Source organism: Lampris incognitus, chromosome 1 (assembly GCF_029633865.1).
Source record: "Lampris incognitus isolate fLamInc1 chromosome 1, fLamInc1.hap2, whole genome shotgun sequence".
Lineage (NCBI taxonomy): Eukaryota > Metazoa > Chordata > Actinopteri > Lampriformes > Lampridae > Lampris > Lampris incognitus.
In genome coordinates this window covers 67,253,475-67,271,099 of record NC_079211.1, presented here as the reverse complement: position 1 = coordinate 67,271,099, position 17,625 = coordinate 67,253,475, and the positions used below count along the sequence as shown (strand labels likewise).

The 17,625-nt window shown below is 45.1% G+C and overlaps 1 pseudogene; it reads right to left on the bottom strand.

Annotated features, from left to right (window-relative positions):
- Positions 1 to 2,293: 2,293 nt before the first annotated feature.
- LOC130110956 (uncharacterized) lies at positions 2,294 to 3,633 on the bottom strand (annotated as a pseudogene).
- Between the last annotated feature and the right edge of the window lie 13,992 nt (positions 3,634 to 17,625).

The following is a 17,625-nucleotide window of genomic DNA, read 5'->3' as shown; positions in this document are numbered from 1 at the left end:
TGCTCTCGTTACCCTCTCTCAAATCTTACTCTCGTCTTGCTCTCATCTCTTGTTCTCGTCTCTTCCTCTCGTCTCTTCCTCTCGTCTCTTCCTGTCGTCTCTCCCTCTCATCTCCTCCTCTCGTCTTGCTCTCATCTCTTGTTCTCATCTCTTCCTCTCCTCTCTTCCTCTCGTCTCCCCTCATCTCTTCCTCTCGTCTCTTCCTCTCATCTCCCTCTCATCTCTTCCACTCGTCTCTTCCTCTCATCTCTTCTTCTAGTCTCACCCTCTCGTCTCTCCCTCTCGTCTCCCCCTCATTTCTTCCTCCCATCTCCCACAAATCTCTTCAGCTCGTCTCTTCCTCTCGTCACCCCCTCTCATCTCTTCCTCTTGTCTCTTCATCTCTTCTCTTGCTCTCGTTACCGCCTCTCAAATCTTCCTCTCGTCTCCCCCTCATCACTTCCTCTCGTCTCCCCTCTCATCTCTTCCTCTCGTCTCTTCCTGATGTCTCTTCCCCTCATCTCTGCCTCTCGTCTCTTCCTGTCGTATCTCCCTCTCATCTCTTCCTCTCGTCTCTTCCTCTCATCACTTCTTCTCGTCTCACCCTGTCATGTCTTCCTCTCGTCTCCCCCTCATCGGTTCCTCTCGTCACTTCCTCTCGTATCCCTCTCGTCTATTCCTCTCATCTCTTCTTCTCGTCTCCCCCTCTCATCTCTTCCTCTTGTCTCTTCCTCTCGTCTTGCTCTCGTCTCCTCTCTTCTCTTCCTCTCATCTCCCCTCATCTCTTCCTCTTGAATCTCTTCCTCTCGTCTCTTCCTCTCACTTCTTACTCTCGTCTCTTCCTCTCATCTCTTCTTCTAGTCTCACCCTCTCGTCTCTTCCTCTCGTCTCCCCCTCATTTCTTCCTCTTGTCTCTTCATCTCTTCTCTTGCTCTCGTTACCGCCTCTAAAATCTTACTCTCGTCTTGCTCTCATCTCTTGTTCTCGTCTCTTCCTCTCGTCTCTTCCTCTCGTCTCTTCCTATCGTCTCTCCCTCTCATCTCCTCCTCTCGTCTTGCTCTCATCTCTTGTTCTCATCTCTTCCTCTCCTCTCTTCCTCTCGTCTCCCCTCATCTCTTCCTCTCGTCTCTTCCTCTCATCTCCCTCTCATCTCTTCCACTCGTCTCTTCCTCTCATCTCTTCTTCTAGTCTCACCCTCTCGTCTCTCCCTCTCGTCTCCCCCTCATTTCTTCCTCCCATCTCCCACAAATCTCTTCAGCTCGTCTCTTCCTCTCGTCACCCCCTCTCATATCTTCCTCTTGTCTCTTCATCTCTTCTCTTGCTCTCGTTACCGCCTCTCAAATCTTCCTCTCGTCTCCCCCTCATCACTTCCTCTCGTCTCCCCCTCTCATCTCTTCCTCTCGTCTCTTCCTGATGTCTCTTCCCCTCATCTCTGCCTCTCGTCTCTTCCTGTCGTATCTCCCTCTCATCTCCTCCTCTCAACTCTCCCTCTCGTCTCTTCCTCTCATCTCTTCTTCTCGTCTCACCACTTCATCTCTTCCTCTCATCTCTTCCTCTCGTCTCTCCCTCACGTCTCCCCCTCTCATCTCTTCCTCTCGTCTCTTCCTGTCATCTCACCCTCTCATCTCTTCCTCCCCTCTCTTCCTCTCATCTCTTCTTCTCGTCTCACCCTTTCATCTCTTCCTCTCATCTCCCCCTCATCTCTCCTCTCATCTCTTCCTCTCGTCTCCCCCTCATCTCTTCCTCTCATCTCTCCCTCACGTCTCCCCCTCTCGTCTCTTCCTCTCGTCTCTTGCTCTCGTCTCCCCCTCTCATCTCTTCCTCTTGTCTTGCTCTCATCTCTTGTTCTCGTCTCTTCCTCTCGTCTCCCCCTCTCATCTCTTCCTCTCGTCTCTTCCTCTCGTCTTGCTCTCATCTCTTGTTCTCGTCTCTTCCTCTCATCTCTTCCTCTCGTCTCCACCTCATCTCTTCCTCTCGCCTCTTCCTCTCGTCTCCCCCTCATCTCTTCCTCTCGTCTCCACCTCATCTCTTCCTCTCGCCTCTTCCTCTCGTCTCCCCCTCATCTCTTCCTCTCGTCTCTCCCTCACGTCTCCCCCTTTCATCTCTTGCTCTCGTCTCTTGTTCTCGTTTCTTCCTAACGTCTTTTCCTCTTGTATCTTCTCCTCATCTCTTCCTCTCGTCTCTCCCTGTTGTCTCTTCCTCTCACCTCTTCCTCTCGTCTCTTCCTCTCATCTCTTCCTCTCGTCTCCCCATCGTCTCTTCCTCTCATCTCCCCTCATCTCTTCCTCTCGTCTCTTCCTGTCGTCCCTCCTTCTCATCTTTTCCTGTCACATCTTCCTCTCGTCTCTTCCTCTCGTCTCTTCTTCTCGTCTCTTCCTCTCATCTCTTCCTCTCGTCTCCCCTCATCTCTTTCTCTCATTTCTTCCTCCCGTCTCACCCTCATCTCTTCCTCTCGTCTCTTCTTCTCGTCTCATCCTCCCATCTCTTCCTCTCGTATCCCCCTAATCTCCCACTCTCATCTCTTCCTCTCGTCTCTTCCTCTCATTTCTTCTTCTCGTCTCTCTCTCATCTCTTCCTCTCGTCTCTTCCTCTCGTCTCCCCCTCTCATCTCTTCCTCTCGTCTCTACCTGATGTCTCTTCCCCTCATCTCTGCCTCTCGTCTCTTCCTGTCGTATCTCCCTCTCATCTCTTCCTCTCGTCTCTTCCTCTCATCACTTCTTCTCGTCTCACCCTCTCATCTCTTCCTCTCGTCTCCCCCTCATCGGTTCCTCTCGTCACTTCCTCTCGTATCCCTCTCGTCTATTCCTCTCATCTCTTCTTCTCGTCTCCCCCTCTCATCTCTTCCTCTTGTCTCTTCCTCTCGTCTTGCTCTCGTCTCCTCTCTTCTCTTCCTCTCATCTCCCCTCATCTCTTCCTCTTGAATCTCTTCCTCTCGTCTCTTCCTCTCACTTCTTACTCTCGTCTCTTCCTCTCATCTCTCCTACTCGTCTCCCCCTCTCATCTCTTCCTCTCGTCTCTTCCTCTCGTCTCTTCCACTCATCTCGTCCTCTCGTCTCTTGCTCTCGTCTCCCCCTCTCATCTCTTCCTCTCGTCTTGCTCTCATCTCTTGTTCTCGTCTATTCCTCTCGTCTCCCCCTCTCATCTCTTCCTGTCGTCTCTCCCTCTCATCTCCTCCTCTCAACTCTCCCTCTCGTCTCTTCCTCTCATCTCTTCTTCTCGTCTCACCACTTCATCTCTTCCTCTCATCTCTTCCTCTCGTCTCTCCCTCACGTCTCCCCCTCTCATCTCTTCCTCTCGTCTCTTCCTGTCATCTCACCCTCTCATCTCTTCCTCCCCTCTCTTCCTCTCATCTCTTCTTCTCGTCTCACCCTTTCATCTCTTCCTCTCATCTCCCCCTCATCTCTCCTCTCATCTCTTCCTCTCTTCTCCCCCTCATCTCTTCCTCTCATCTCTCCCTCACGTCTCCCCCTCTCGTCTCTTCCTCTCGTCTCTTGCTCTCGTCTCCCCCTCTCATCTCTTCCTCTTGTCTTGCTCTCATCTCTTGTTCTCATCTCTTCCTCTCGTCTCCACCTCATCTCTTCCTCTCGCCTCTTCCTCTCGTCTCCCCCTCATCTCTTCCTCTCGTCTCCACCTCATCTCTTCCTCTCGCCTCTTCCTCTCGTCTCCCCCTCATCTCTTCCTCTCGTCTCTCCCTCACGTCTCCCCCTTTCATCTCTTGCTCTCGTCTCTTGTTCTCGTTTCTTCCTAACGTCTTTTCCTCTTGTATCTTCTCCTCATCTCTTCCTCTCGTCTCTCCCTGTTGTCTCTACCTCTCATCTCTTCCTCTCACCTCTTCCTCTCGTCTCTTCCTCTCATCTCTTCCTCTCGTCTCCCCATCGTCTCTTCCTCTCATCTCCCCTCATCTCTTCCTCTCGTCTCTTCCTGTCGTCCCTCCTTCACATCTCTTCCTGTCACCTCTTCCTCTCGTCTCTTCCTCTCGTCTCTTCTTCTCGTCTCTTCCTCTCATCTCTTCCTCTCGTCTCCCCTCATCTCTTTCTCTCATTTCTTCCTCCCGACTCACCCTCATCTCTTCCTCTCGTCTCTTCTTCTCGTCTCATCCTCCCATCTCTTCCTCTCGTATCCCCCTAATCTCCCACTCTCATCTCTTCCTCTCGTCTCTTCCTCTCATTTCTTCTTCTCGTCTCTCTCTCATCTCTTCCTCTCGTCTCTTCCTCTCGTCTCCCCCTCTCATCTCTTCCTCTCGTCTCTACCTGATGTCTCTTCCCCTCATCTCTGCCTCTCGTCTCTTCCTGTCGTATCTCCCTCTCATCTCTTCCTCTCGTCTCTTCCTCTCATCACTTCTTCTCGTCTCACCCTCTCATCTCTTCCTCTCGTCTCCCCCTCATCGGTTCCTCTCGTCACTTCCTCTCGTATCCCTCTCGTCTATTCCTCTCATCTCTTCTTCTCGTCTCCCCCTCTCATCTCTTCCTCTTGTCTCTTCCTCTCGTCTTGCTCTCGTCTCCTCTCTTCTCTTCCTCTCATCTCCCCTCATCTCTTCCTCTTGAATCTCTTCCTCTCGTCTCTTCCTCTCACTTCTTACTCTCGTCTCTTCCTCTCATCTCTTCTTCTAGTCTCACCCTCTCGTCTCTTCCTCTCGTCTCCCCCTCATTTCTTCCTCTTGTCTCTTCATCTCTTCTCTTGCTCTCGTTACCGCCTCTAAAATCTTACTCTCGTCTTGCTCTCATCTCTTGTTCTCGTCTCTTCCTCTCGTCTCTTCCTCTCGTCTCTTCCTCTCGTCTCTCCCTCTTGTCTCTTCTTCTCGTCTCATCTTCCCATCTCTTCCTCTCGTCTCCCCCTAATCTCCCACTCTCATCTCTTCCTCTCGTCTCTTCCTCTCATTTCTTCTTCTCGTCTCACCCTCTCATCTCTTCCTCTCGTCTCCCCCTCATCACTTCCTCTCGTCTCTCTCCCATCTCTTCCTCTTGTCTCTTCCTCTCGTCTCCCCCTCTCATCTCTTCCTCTCCTCTCTTCCTGACGTCTCTTCCCCTCATATCTGCCTCTCATGTCTTCCTGTCGTATCTCCCTCTCATCTCTTCCTCTCGTCTCTTCCTCTCATCACTTCTTCTCGTCTCACCCTCTCATCTCTTCCTCTCGTCTCCCCCTCATCGCTTCCTCTCGTCACTTCCTCTCGTATCCCTCTCGTCTCTTCCTCTCATCTCTTCTTCTCGTCTCCCCCTCTCATCTCCTCCTCTTGTCTCTTCCTCTCGTCTCTCCCTGTTGTCTCTACCTCTCATCTCTTCCTCTCACCTCTTCCTCTCGTCTCTTCCTCTCATCTCTTCCTCTCGTCTCCCCATCGTCTCTTCCTCTCATCTCCCCTCATCTCTTCCTCTCGTCTCTTCCTGTCGTCCCTCCTTCTCATCTCTTCCTGTCACCTCTTCCTCTCGTCTCTTCCTCTCGTCTCTTCTTCTCGTCTCTTCCTCTCATCTCTTCCTCTCGTCTCCCCTCATCTCTTTCTCTCATTTCTTCCTCCCGTCTCACCCTCATCTCTTCCTCTCGTCTCTTCTTCTCGTCTCATCCTCCCATCTCTTCCTCTCGTATCCCCCTAATCTCCCACTCTCATCTCTTCCTCTCGTCTCTTCCTCTCATTTCTTCTTCTCGTCTCTCTCTCATCTCTTCCTCTCGTCTCTTCCTCTCGTCTCCCCCTCTCATCTCTTCCTCTCGTCTCTACCTGATGTCTCTTCCCCTCATCTCTGCCTCTCGTCTCTTCCTGTCGTATCTCCCTCTCATCTCTTCCTCTCGTCTCTTCCTCTCATCACTTCTTCTCGTCTCACCCTCTCATCTCTTCCTCTCGTCTCCCCCTCATCGGTTCCTCTCGTCACTTCCTCTCGTATCCCTCTCGTCTATTCCTCTCATCTCTTCTTCTCGTCTCCCCCTCTCATCTCTTCCTCTTGTCTCTTCCTCTCGTCTTGCTCTCGTCTCCTCTCTTCTCTTCCTCTCATCTCCCCTCATCTCTTCCTCTTGAATCTCTTCCTCTCGTCTCTTCCTCTCACTTCTTACTCTCGTCTCTTCCTCTCATCTCTTCTTCTAGTCTCACCCTCTCGTCTCTTCCTCTCGTCTCCCCCTCATTTCTTCCTCTTGTCTCTTCATCTCTTCTCTTGCTCTCGTTACCGCCTCTAAAATCTTACTCTCGTCTTGCTCTCATCTCTTGTTCTCGTCTCTTCCTCTCGTCTCTTCCTCTCGTCTCTTCCTCTCGTCTCTCCCTCTTGTCTCTTCTTCTCGTCTCATCTTCCCATCTCTTCCTCTCGTCTCCCCCTAATCTCCCACTCTCATCTCTTCCTCTCGTCTCTTCCTCTCATTTCTTCTTCTCGTCTCACCCTCTCATCTCTTCCTCTCGTCTCCCCCTCATCACTTCCTCTCGTCTCTCTCCCATCTCTTCCTCTTGTCTCTTCCTCTCGTCTCCCCCTCTCATCTCTTCCTCTCCTCTCTTCCTGACGTCTCTTCCCCTCATATCTGCCTCTCATGTCTTCCTGTCGTATCTCCCTCTCATCTCTTCCTCTCGTCTCTTCCTCTCATCACTTCTTCTCGTCTCACCCTCTCATCTCTTCCTCTCGTCTCCCCCTCATCGCTTCCTCTCGTCACTTCCTCTCGTATCCCTCTCGTCTCTTCCTCTCATCTCTTCTTCTCGTCTCCCCCTCTCATCTCCTCCTCTTGTCTCTTCCTCTCGTCTTGCTTTCGTCTCCTCTCTTCTCTTCCTCTCGTCTCTTCCTCTCGTCTTCCATTCATCTCTTCCTCTCGTCTCTTCCTCTCGTCTCTCCCTCTTGTCTCTTCTTCTCGTCTCCTCCCCTCATCTCTTCCTCTCATTTCTTCCTCTCATCTTCCTCTCGTCTCTTCATCTCATTTCTTCTTCTCGTCTCATCCTCTCATCTCTTCCTCTCATCTTCCTCCCATCTCTTCTTCTCATTTCTTCTTCTCGTCTCATCCTCTCATCTCTTCCTGTCTCTTCCTCTCATCTCTTCCTCTCGTCTCTTCCTCCCTTCTCTTCCTCTCGTCTCTCCCTCTCATCTCTTCCATTCATCTCTTCCTCTCATCTCTCCCTCTCATCTCTTCTTCTCGTCTCATCCCCTCATCTCTCCCTCTCATCTCTTCCTCTCGTCTCTTCCTCTCGTCTCCCCGTCTCATATCTTCCTCTCGTCTCATCCTCTTATCTCTACCTGTCTCTTCCTCTCGTCTTCCTCTCGTCTCTTCCTCTCATCTCTTCCTGTCTCTTCCTCTCGTCTCTTCCTCTCATGCCTTTCTCTCATGTCTTCAGCGTCTCTTCCTCTCATGTCTTCCTCTTGTCTCCTCCTCTCATCTATTCCTGTAGTCTCTGCACATGTGAAATATGTTGACCTGTAGACTGCATGGAATATAATACCTGCGGAATATATGGCATATAAGTGCTGCAGACTGTATGGCATATAAGTCCTGTAGACTGTATGTAATTCCTGTAGACTGTATGGCATATAAGTCCTGCAGACTATATGTAAGTCCTGCAGACTGTATGGCATATAAGTCCTGCCGACTGTATGGAATATAGGACCTGCGGAATGTATGGCATATAAGTGCTGCAGACTGTATGGCATATAAGTCCTGCAGACTGTATGTAAGTCCTGCAGACTGTATGGCATATAAGTCCTGCAGACTGTATGGAATATAGGACCTGCGGAATGTATGGCATATAAGTCCTGCAGACTGTGTGGCATATAAGTCCTGCAGACTATGGAGTATACGTCCTGCAGACTGTATGGAGTACAAGACCTGCAGACAGTATAAGACGTATGGTGTTTGCTACATATGAGTTGCAGCACCTCCACCTCCAGAGATAGAAACCACATTAAAGTCTGCACAGACCCCACTGCGAGTGGACACTTAATTTTTTCTGTGTGGAAGTTCTCCGTTGATTAGTTTTATATTCTATATAAAATGTTGTTTTCATAATTTTTGATATGATATGAAATATGTTTTAAATTTTAATGCAAATTATTATTTTTTTTGTAAATTTTTTATCATTAGTAAAAGTTATACATTCAGTTTTGGTCATTGGTGAGTTGGTGAAGCTATTACAATACATTCTCGTCCTTTGCAGAGTATGTTCAATTTCATTGTACTGGAGTCAGTTTGAAAGCATTTATTGAACTCAAAGTATTTTTAAAAAATTACTTTTTTTTACGCTTGAGGAAGTACAGCAAATTATACAGAGGGAGAGGTTGGAAAAGAAGAAGTGGGATAGTCAGAGAGATGAAGAAAGTAGACAGGAGCACAAGGAGACAAAGAGAGAGGTGGCAAATGCAAAGTAAAAAGGCGTATGGTGAGTTGTATGACAGGTTAGACACTAAGGAAGGAGAAAAGGACTTGTACCGATTGGGTAGACAGAGGGACCAAGCTGTGAAGAATGTGCAGCAAGTTAGGGTGATGAACGATAGAGATGGAAATGTGCTGGCGAGCGAGGACAGGTGGAAGGAGTACTTTGGGGGGCTGATGAATGAAGAAAATGAGAGAGAGAGAGAGAGAGAGAGAGAGAGAGAGAGAGAGAGAGAGAGAGAGAGAGAGAGAGAGAGAGAGAGAGAGAGAGAGAGAGAGAGAGAGAGAGAGAGAGAGAGAGAGAGAGAGAGAGAGAGAGAGAAGGTTGGATGATGTGGGGATAGTGAATCAGGAAGTGCAGTGGATTAGCAAGGAGGAAGTGAGGGCAGCTATGAAGAGGATGAAGAGTGGAAAGGCAGTTGGTCCTGATGACATACATGTGGAGGCATGTAGGTGTTTAGGAGAGATGGCAGTGGGGTTTTTAACTAGGTTGTTTAACACAATCCTGGAAAGTGAGAGGATGCCTGAGGAGTAGAGAAGAAGCATACTGGTACCGATTTTCAAGAACAAGGGTGATGTCCAGAACTGTAGCAACTACAAAAGTATAAAGATGATCAGCCACCGCATGAAGATTTGGGAAAGAGTAATAGAAGCTAGGTTAAGAGGAGGAGAGGTGATGATCAGCAGCAGCAGTATGGTTTCATGCCATGAAAGAGCAACACAGATGTGATGTTTGCTTTGAGAGTGTTGATGGAGAAGTATAGAGAAGGCCAGAAAGAGTTGCATTGTGTCTTTGTAGATTTAGAGAAAGCATACGACAGGGTTTTGAGAGAGGAGGTGTGGTATTGTATGAGGAAGTCGGGAGTTGCAGAGAAGTATGTAGGAGTGGTGCAGGATACGTATGAGGGAAGTGTGACAGTGGTGAGGTGTGTGGTTGGAATGACAGATGGGCTCAAGGTGGAGGTGGAATTATATCAAGGATCAGCTCTGAGCCCTTTCTTGTTTGCAATGGTGATGGACAGGTTGACGGACAAGATCAGGCAGGAGCCTCCGTGGACGATGATGTTTGCGGGTGACATTGGGATCTGTAGTGAGAGTAGGGTGCAGGTGGAGGAGAGCCTGGAGAGGTGGAGGTATGCACTGGAGAGAAGAGGAATGAAAGTCAGTAGGAGCAAGACGGAATACCTATGCGTGAATGAGAGGGAGGACAGTGGAATGGTCAGGATGCAAGGAGTGGAGGTGACAAAGGTGTATGACTTTAAATACCTGGGGACAACTGTCCAAAGTAACGGGGGGTGCAGGAGAGAGGTGAAAAAGAGAGTGCAGGCAGGCTGGAGTGGGTGGAGAAGAGTGTCAGGAGTGATGTGTGACAGGAGGGTACCAGCAAGAGTTAAAGGGAAGGTTTACAAGATGGTAGTGAGACCAGCTATGTTGTATGGTTTGGAGACAGTGGCACTGAAGAAAAGACAGGAGGTGGAGGTGGAGGTGGCAGAGATGAAGATGATAAGATTTTCACTGGGAGTGATGAAGAAGGACAGGATTAGGAACGAGTATATTAGAGGGACAGCTCAGGTTGGACGGTTTGGAGACAAAGCAAGAGAGGCAAGATTGAGATGGTTTGGACATGTGTGGAGGAGAGATGCTGGGTATATTGGGAGAAGGATGCTGAATATGGAGCTGCCAGGGAAGAGGAGAAGAGGAAGGCCAAAGAGGAGGTTTATGGATGTGGTGAGGGAGGACATGCAGGTGGCTGGTGTGACAGAGGAAGATGTAGAGGACAGGAAGAGATGGAAACGGATGACCCGCTGTGGCGCCCCCTAATGGGAGCAGCCGAGAGTAGATTTTGCACATACTGGATGTTAAATCAATTGGTGTATAATTCTCTGGGTTTGTGCAACCCTTTCCTGGTTGACATGTTGGAATTACAACAGCGTCCTTCCAGCTTTGTGGCAATTCCCCACCCTCCCAAACTTTGTTATAGAATTCCAATAAAATACCCTTTGGTGGTTCACTAAGATGGTTTATCATTAAATAACAGTGCTGATGTTTTCCTGGTGCTGACATCTTGGTTTTCTTGAGAGAGTGGTCCGGTTCTGTCTTTGTAAATGGCGTGTTGAATAGGTCATTGGAGTCTTTTTCTAGCTGTAATAGCTTTTCATTCTCTGCTGTTGTATTTTCCCTTCTTCAGTAATATTACTGGAACCTTGAATCTTAACAAAGGTGTTTGCCAGCATCTCTGCCTTCTCTTCATCTCTCGCTGCTGTGACGTCGCCATCATTTAGCACTGCGTATCCCTATTCTCTTTTGACCCCACTCATTCTTTTTATCATTCTCCAAATTTGAGCAATTTCTGTTTCCCTTCCCACCAAGTTACGAAATGACCCCCAAAAGTTTTTCTTGGCATATTTTATGATTCTTCTTACATTTGATTGCATCTTTTTATATTCAATAAGGTTCTGGAAACTGATTCCTCTTCAACATTTTAAAATATTTATTTCTAGATTTAACTGCTTTATCTCATTCTTTTGTCCACCATGGTACAATCTTCCTTCCGTGCTTACCCCCTTCCTCTGGATGGGCCTCTAGAGTAGCTCTACAAACACAAACGTTTACACTATCAATATCGTCAGCAGTATCACAGTTTTGCATTTTTAATTCACAGATATATGTACGTTGCTCCCAGTCTGCACCAATAAAAGACCATTTATGTAACCCATCAGTTCCCTGTTCTTCCAAACTCAACCCTGCTTCGACCACTATCAGACAGCGGTCACTTCCTGCAGTCGTTCCTAATTAATTCCCATGTGCAAACACCTGCCAAGGAGTCTGACACCAGTGTAAGATCTAATGCCGTTTCTGTGCCTGTTCTCATACCAGTTCTTGGTCCACTTCCGTCATTTCGGCACACTAGGTTTTTATTCTCCATGAACTCTGCAGTCACTGTTCCTCTGTCACCATTACCATGACCCCATGACGGGCTGTGGGCATTAAGATCACCACAGCGTCTCACTTCCCCTCTTCCAAGTTCAGTGGGCTCATCCAGTAATTCTACCAACAGCTTCTAACACGGATTGTAAAAGTTAACAACTTTAACATTTCCCTCTCTTGTCCAAACTTCAATTACCAAATATGCCAACTCTGCTCCTCTCCCCTAAACTCCATATTGCATCCCTTGCTTCAAAAATATATTACACCCCCCTCCGTTGCCCCCACCCCCCTCATCTCTGCGGAAACTATCACGTCCTTTGATAATAAAGTCTAATTCTGGTTTAAGTCAGGTTTCCTGAACACATAGGATTTCTGGTTTCTTTTTGTATTGAAGCCTTTAAACTCTTGGCCATTCGCTATCAAACGTTGGGCGTTCCATTGCAGAATAACCAGACTGTCCTATCACCAGGTCCTCCCGGCTTTCCGTCTGCTTCAAGTCCTTTATTGATATGCTCCCAGGACACATCGGTTATACCCTAAAACTTCTCAGCTCCCTTCACAATTAGTTTAGTTTTGTGTTGGACTTGATGAGAACAGTTGACTAGGCAATGCAGAGTCCGTTTACCCCCTGTCAGTGCTGTGTTAGGCTTCCCTGTTTGACCGACTGCTGATCTCAAAGGTTGATTCACTTTATCCGTGGCAACCCTTCTTCTTTGTCCTTGTACCCTCTTCACTGCGTCTGCAAAGCTTATGTCGTCAATAACTTTCAATTGCCCAATGTCCACAGCCCTCTTTCTGACTTCACAATCACCCTGTGTGTTACCCTGTGTGGGCCACCACAACTACAACACTTCTCCTGCACACTATCTTCACAATCTCCAACTCTGTGCTCATCTCCACATCTGGGACACCTCTGCTCTCCTTTGCAAGCTGCTGCTGCTGCTATATGCCCATATCTCTGGCATTAGTAACAGCGGAGCGGAGGAGGGATATAGGGCCTGACTGGAAAGCTCATACACCCCATTTTAACTTTTCCAGGAATTACAGACTCCTGAAACTCCAGAAGCACAGACAAGCTGTCAATTATTTCGCCATTAACTGTTGTCAGCAATCTCTTTATTCTGCTCACCTCACCCCCACAAATACTCCGTTTGAGTCTTTCCAAGTCTTAATCTACAGGAATACCTGTTATCACTCCCCATGTCACTCTACTTTCAAAGGAAATCCTTCTTTCACTTATGCTTTTATTGCAAATGCATCCCCTATGCAAGGCTTTGTCTCTCAGTTCTTCCGTTTTACATGTTAGTAACAGATTCCCCTCTCAAAACCTGAGCCATGTCCACCTCTACTAGCTTCTTTTCTAATTCTCTTGACAATGTGTTGGACTTAGGTGAACTTGCTCATCATCGTTTCTGAATTTAAGGATTATATTAAAATCCTCCCTCTCAACCTTTTGCCGAACAACTCTCCTGTCATCAACTGAACTGTTCTCTTCCAAGCGTCTTTCACTATTCCGACCTACATCTCGCCTGTTTCCCCCATTTCCTCATCCTCTCCTAGTAGAAACTCGAGACCAGCCATTAAACTCCATATCATCATCCTTTCCATCGACCCGAGTTGCCATCCTGATCCAGTCACAAACCAGGTTATGCCAACCGCCAAGTCCAAAGTCCAGAAAATTTTCCGTACTTGTATTGTGTAGAGTTCAAGTCCACGGTGAGCAGCGTTTCCCAGAACCCCTCCCCCCATTGTTGCCAAACAATTGCGCCCCCTAACAAGGTCGTTATTGAACATAGTAATCTTGGTCATGGTCTTACAGTCAGTCAGTAACATAGTCGTCTACCCAGTCCGAGTCAACCCCCCAAAAAACAATACATCAATTTCAACTGTGCAGTAAAAGAGGATGGCACAGCTGAAATGTGTGTCCCTGTTGTAGTCATCTGCTCTCTCAGATGTCCTGTAGTTTTATTTGTTGTTAAGCTGTACAGATGTACCCTACTGTGACTCTCAGGTGTCCTGTAGTTTTATTTGTTAAGCTGTACAGATGTACCCTACTGTGACTCTCAGATGTCCTGTAGTTTTATTTGTTGTTAAGCTGTACAGATGTACTATACTGTGACTCTCAGATATCCTGTAGTTTTTATTTGTTGTTAAGCTGTACAGATGTACCCTACTGTGACTCTCAGGTGTCCTGTAGTTTTATTTGTTAAGCTGTACAGATGTACCCTACTGTGACTCTCAGATGTCCTGTAGTTTTATTTGTTGTTAAGCTGTACAGATGTACTATACTGTGAATCTCAGATATCCTGTAGTTTTTATTTGTTGTTAAGCTGTACAGATGTAACCTACTGTGACTCTCAGATATCCTGTAGTTTTTATTTATTGTTAAGCTGTACAGATGTAACGTACTGTGACTCTCAGATGTCTGTAGTTTTTATTTATTGTTAAGCTGTACAGATGAACCCTACTGTGACTCTCAGATGTCCTGTAGTTTTATTTGTTGTTAAGCTGTACAGATGTACCCTACTGTGACTCTCAGATATCCTGTAGTTTTTATTTGTTCTTAAGCTGTACAGATGTAACATACTGTGACCCTCAGATATCCTGTAGTTTTTATTTATTGTTAAGCTGTACAGATGTAACCTACTGTGACTCTCAGATGTCTAAAGTTTTTATTTATTGTTAAGCTGTACAGATGTACCCTACTGTGACTCTCAGATGTCCTGTAGTTTTATTTGTTGTTAAGCTGTACATATGTACCCTACTGTGACTCTCAGATATCCTGTAGTTTTTTTTGTTGTTAAGCTGTACAGATGTACCCTACTGTGACTCTCAGATGTCCTGTAGTTTTATTTGTTGTTAAGCTATACAAATGTACTCTACTGTGACTCTCAGATGTCCTGTAGTTTTATTTGTTGTTAAGCTGGACAGATGTACCCTACTGTGACTCTCAGATATCCTGTAGATTTTATTTGTTGTTAAGCTGTATAGATGTAACATACTGTGACCCTCAGATGTCTAAAGTTTTTATTTATTGTTAAGCTGTACAGATGTACCCTACTGTGACTCTCAGATGTCCAGTAGTTTTTATTTATTGTTAAGCTGTACAGATGTAAACTACTGTGACTCTCAGATGTCTAAAATTTTTATTTATTGTTAAGCTGTACAGATGTACCCTACTGTGACTCTCAGATGTCCTGTAGTTTTATTTGTTGTTAAGCTGTACAGATGTACCCTACTGTGACTCTCAGATATCGTGTAGTTTTTTTTGTTGTTAAGCTGTACAGATGTACCCTACTGTGACTCTCAGATGTCCTGTAGTTTTATTTGTTGTTAAGCTGTACAGATGTACTCTACTGTGACTCTCAGATATCCTGTAGTTTGTATTTGTTGTTAAGCTGTATAGATGTAACCTACTGTGACTCTCAGATATCCTGTAGTTTTTATTTATTGTTAAGCTGTACAGATGTACCCTACTGTGACTCTCAGATGACTGTAGTTTTTATTTGTTGTTAAGCTGCACAGATGTACTATACTGTGACTCTCAGGTGTCCTGTAGTTTTATTTGTTAAGCTGTAGAGATGTACCCTACTGTGACTCTCAGATGTCCTGTAGTTTTATTTTTTGTTAAGCTGTAGAGATGTACTCTACTGTGACTCTCAGATGTCTAAAGTTTTTATTTATTGTTACGCTGTACAGATGTACCCTACTGTGACTCTCAGATATCCTGTAGTTTTTATTTATTGTTAAGCTGTACAGATGCACCCTACTGTGACTCTCAGATGTCCTGTGGTTTTATTTGTTGTTAAGCTGTACAGATGTACCCTACTGTGAATCTCAGATGTCCTGTAGTTTTATTTGTTGTTAAGCTGTACATATGTACCCTACTGTGACTCTCAGATGTCCTGTAGTTTTATTTGCTGTTAAGCTGGACAGATGTACCCTACTGTGACTCTCAGATATCCTGTAGATTTTATTTGTTGTTAAGCTGTATAGATGTAACATACTGTGACCCTCAGATATGCTGTAGTTTTTATTTATTGTTAAGCTGTACAGATGTAAACTACTTTGACTCTCAGATGTCTAATGTTTTTATTTATTGTTAAGCTGTACGGATGTACCCTACTGTGAATCTCAGATGTCCTGTAGTTGTATTTGTTGTTAAACTGTACATATGTACCCTACTGTGACTCTCAGATGTCCTGTAGTTTTATTTGCTGTTAAGCTGTACAGATGTACCCTACTGTAACTCTCAGATATCCTGTTGTTTTATTTGTCGTTAAGCTGTACATATGTACCCTACTGTGACTCTCAGATGTCCTGTAGTTTTATTTGTTGTTAAGCTGGACAGATGTACCCTACTGTGACTCTCAGATATCCTGTAGATTTTATTTGTTGTTAAGCTGTATAGATGTAACATACTGTGACCCTCAGATGTCTAAAGTTTTTATTTATTGTTAAGCTGTACAGATGTACCCTACTGTGACTCTCAGATGTCCAGTAGTTTTTATTTATTGTTAAGCTGTACAGATGTAAACTACTGTGACTCTCAGATGTCTAAAGTTTTTATTTATTGTTAAGCTGTACAGATGTACCCTACTGTGACTCTCAGATATCCTGTAGTTTTATTTGTTGTTAAGCTGTACAGATGTACCCTACTGTGACTCTCAGATATCGTGTAGTTTTTTTTGTTGTTAATTTGTACAGATGTACCCTACTGTGACTCTCAGATGTCCCTTTAGTTTTATTTGTTGTTAAGCTGTACAGATGTACTCTACTGTGACTCTCAGATATCCTGTAGTTTGTATTTGTTGTTAAGCTGTATAGATGTAACCTACTGTGACTCTCAGATATCCTGTAGTTTTTATTTATTGTTAAGCTGTACAGATGTACCCTATTGTGACTCTCAGATGACTGTAGTTTTTATTTGTTGTTAAGCTGCACAGATGTACTATACTGTGACTCTCAGGTGTCCTGTAGTTTTATTTGTTAAGCTGTAGAGATGTACCCTACTGTGACTCTCAGATGTCCTGTAGTTTTATTTTTTGTTAAGCTGTACAGATGTACTATACTGTGACTCTCAGATATCCTGTAGTTTTTATTTGTTGTTAAGCTGTACAGATGTACCCTACTGTGACTCTCAAATATCCTGTAGTTTTTATTTATTGTTAAGCTGTAAAGATGTAAACTACTGTGACTCTCAGATGTCTAAAGTTTTTATTTATTGTTAAGCTGTACAGATGTACGCTACTGTGACTCTCAGATGTCCTGTAGTTTTATTTGTTGTTAAGCTGTACAGATGTACCCTACTGTGACTCTCAGATATCGTGTAGTTTTTTTTTGTTGTTAAGCTGTACAGATGTACCCTACTGTGACTCTCAGATGTCCTGTAGTTTTATTTGTTGTTAAGCTGGACAGATGTACCCTACTGTGACTCTCAGATATCCTGTAGATTTTATTTGTTGTTAAGCTGTATAGATGTAACATACTGTGACCCTCAGATGTCTAAAGTTTTTATTTATTGTTAAGCTGTACAGATGTACCCTACTGTGACTCTCAGATGTCCAGTAGTTTTTATTTATTGTTAAGCTGTACAGATGTAAACTACTGTGACTCTCAGATGTCTAAAGTTTTTATTTATTGTTAAGCTGTACAGATGTACCCTACTGTGACTCTCAGATATCCTGTAGTTTTATTTGTTGTTAAGCTGTACAGATGTACCCTACTGTGACTCTCAGATATCGTGTAGTTTTTTTTGTTGTTAATTTGTACAGATGTACCCTACTGTGACTCTCAGATGTCCCTTTAGTTTTATTTGTTGTTAAGCTGTACAGATGTACTCTACTGTGACTCTCAGATATCCTGTAGTTTGTATTTGTTGTTAAGCTGTATAGATGTAACCTACTGTGACTCTCAGATATCCTGTAGATTTTATTTATTGTTAAGCTGTACAGATGTACCCTACTGTGACTCTCAGATGACTGTAGTTTTTATTTGTTGTTAAGCTGCACAGATGTACTATACTGTGACTCTCAGGTGTCCTGTAGTTTTATTTGTTAAGCTGTAGAGATGTACCCTACTGTGACTCTCAGATGTCATGTAGTTTTATTTTTTGTTAAGCTGTACAGATGTACTATACTGTGACTCTCAGATATCCTGTAGTTTTTATTTGTTGTTAAGCTGTACAGATGTACCCTACTGTGACTCTCAAATATCCTGTAGTTTTTATTTATTGTTAAGCTGTACAGATGTAACCTACTGTGACTCTCAGATGTCTGTAGTTTTTATTTATTGTTAAGCTGTACTGATGTACCCTACTGTGACTCTCAGATGTCCTGTAGTTTTATTTGTTGTTAAGCTGTACAGATGTACCCTACTGTGACTCTCAGATATCCTGTA